Consider the following 2966-nt stretch of genomic DNA (forward strand, 5'->3'; position numbering starts at 1 on the left):
AGATGGTAAATAAGTTTAGGTACCTAGTATCCGCTATAGTAGGACCACTCAGCCTCACACCAAACCTTGGATTCACACAGATTTAACTTATAGGAATCCGGTTTTGCTCATTGAACTGAGGGTCACTACTGTAGGGTACAGAGTGAATACGGAGCTGTCACGCAACCAGGTTACAGGATGCCTGTAGTTCAACAGATAGAAGGAGTATCTATAGATAGAATAGGTAGTTAATCAACTAATTACTTAGTGATTAAATGATATAGCTGACACACATATACAAAGAAGACAGGTAGTGAAATGGAATGTAATACAAACAGATGTAGAACAAAGAGATATTGTAATTAGGCCAAAATGTATTTGTTAGGAATTCAGCACTTCAGGGAATATCATATGTAGTTAGAATGATATTTTGGATTATGTTATCAGATATAGTTTATGCAAGGATAAGATAGCAACAAACGATAAGTCACTTAGTCAGGTTCAAGGTGGTCACAGCAAATGATGTTAATCAAGCAGCAGTTCAAACAGAGTAGGCAATGTAACAGGCAGTTGAAGTTAATCCTGCAGTTTAGTGATAGTAACAGTCATTGAATACAGTGCTTAGGTAGTTTGCTTACTTGAGAGACATAATGATATCCAAAAAGTAATAAAATATACAGACCAATTCCTGATGGTTATTTGGAAGGCTAAGTCAGAGCCAGATGAAAACCTTACGGTATCCTGAATGCTTGTTTGTAGAAAGGACACAGCGCGGTACACGCGCTGCAGACACGCTGAGATGCCGGGTGTGACGTCACAGCCACCCGGTGTAACAGTTAGGGAATTGAAAGCTGCTCCTTTGGTTCCTAAGAAACTGCAAGTAATAGAACAGGCACACCGGCACACAGCAATGAAGGATTAATGTAGGCTGCAAAGATTCAAAGCAACAAGTAAGAAATCCCCACAGATTGAGGAAAGGGCTAGGTGTCTTCAGAGAGGAGTCACATAAAGTAACTGATTCAAATTACCAAGCGAGGAGCATAGAGAGGATTCAGAATTAAAGGGACAGGATTGTAATAGTGAATACCCTGACAAAGGCCTAAGGATAAAGAAGTGTACTGGGTGTCCAATCAATGTTTTTTTCTATTTCCCGTTTCATAAAAATTATCTCTGGGTTTCTAAAATCAATGCTGTACCTGTACTCTATTGTTCAAAAGGATGCCATATGTCCTCTTTCCTGCTGTTGTTTCTGTTGAGGGTCCTGGAGCCTCTTATAAAAAGGCTGAAGTTGAAAGAAGTGTACTGGGTGTCCATCCAATCATTTTTGTGGTTCAATTTCCATGTTCATAAACATTATCTCTGGGTTTCTAAAATCAATGCTGTACCTGTACTCTATTGTTCAAAAGGATGCAATATGTCCTCTTCCCTGCTGTTGTTTCTGTTGAGGGTCCTGGAGCCTCTTATAAAAAGACTGAAGTAGAAAGAAGTGTACTGGGTGTCCAATAATTTTTTTGGTTCAATTTCCCGGTTGCAACAAATTATCTCAGGGTTTCTAAAATCAATGCCTTACCTGTAATCTATTGTTCAAAAGGATGCCATATGTCCTCTTTCCTGCTGTTGTTTCTGTTGAGGGTCCTGGAGCCTCTTATAAAAAGGCCGAAGGAGAAAGAAGTGTACTGGGTGTCCAATCAATGTTTTTTTCTATTTCCCATTTCCTAAAAATTATCTCTTGGTTTCTAAAATCAATGCTGTACCTGTACTCTATTGTTCAAAAGGATGCCATATGTCCTCTTTCCTGCTGTTGTTTTTGTTGAGGGTCCGGGACCCTCTTCTAAAAAGGCAGAAGGAGAACGACCTGTACTGTACTGGGTGTTCAAGCATGGTTTTTAGTTCAATTTCACGGTTCCTAAAAATTATCTCCTGGTTTCTAAAATCAATGCCTTACCTGTAATCTATTGTTCAAAAGGATGCCATATGTCCTCTTTCCTGCTGTTGTTTCTGTTGAGGGTCCTGGAGCCTCTTATAAAAAGGCCTAAGGATAAAGAAGTGTACTGGGTGTCCAATCAATGTTTTTTTCTATTTCCCGTTTCATAAAAATTATCTCTGGGTTTCTAAAACCAATGCTGTACCTGTACTCTATTGTTCAAAAGGATGCCATATGTCCTCTTTCCTGCTGTTGTTTCTGTTGAGGGTCCTGGAGCCTCTTATAAAAAGACTGAAGTAGAAAGAAGTGTACTGGGTGTCCAATAATTTTTTGGTTCAATTTCCCGGTTGCAACAAATTATCTCAGGGTTTCTAAAATCAATGCCTTACCTGTAATCTATTGTTCAAAAGGATGCCATATGTCCTCTTTCCTGCTGTTGTTTCTGTTGAGGGTCCTGGAGCCTCTTATAAAAAGGCCGAAGGAGAAAGAAGTGTACTGGGTGTCCAATCAATGTTTTTTTCTATTTCCCATTTCCTAAAAATTATCTCTTGGTTTCTAAAATCAATGCTGTACCTGTACTCTATTGTTCAAAAGGATGCCATATGTCCTCTTTCCTGCTGTTGTTTTTGTTGAGGGTCCGGGACCCTCTTCTAAAAAGGCAGAAGGAGAACGACCTGTACTGTACTGGGTGTTCAAGCATGGTTTTTAGTTCAATTTCACGGTTCCTAAAAATTATCTCCTGGTTTCTAAAATCAATGCCTTACCTGTAATCTATTGTTCAAAAGGATGCCATAAGTCCTCTTTCCTGCTGTTGTTTCTGTTGAGGGTCCTGGAGCCTCTTATAAAAAGGCCTAAGGATAAAGAAGTGTACTGGGTGTCCAATCAATGTTTTTTTCTATTTCCCGTTTCATAAAAATTATCTCTGGGTTTCTAAAACCAATGCTGTACCTGTACTCTATTGTTCAAAAGGATGCCATATGTCCTCTTTCCTGCTGTTGTTTCTGTTGAGGGTCCTGGAGCCTCTTATAAAAAGGCTGAAGTTGAAAGAAGTGTACTGGGTGTC

This window comes from Bombina bombina, unplaced genomic scaffold (assembly GCF_027579735.1).
Source record: "Bombina bombina isolate aBomBom1 unplaced genomic scaffold, aBomBom1.pri scaffold_599, whole genome shotgun sequence".
In the NCBI taxonomy this organism is placed as follows: domain Eukaryota; kingdom Metazoa; phylum Chordata; class Amphibia; order Anura; family Bombinatoridae; genus Bombina; species Bombina bombina.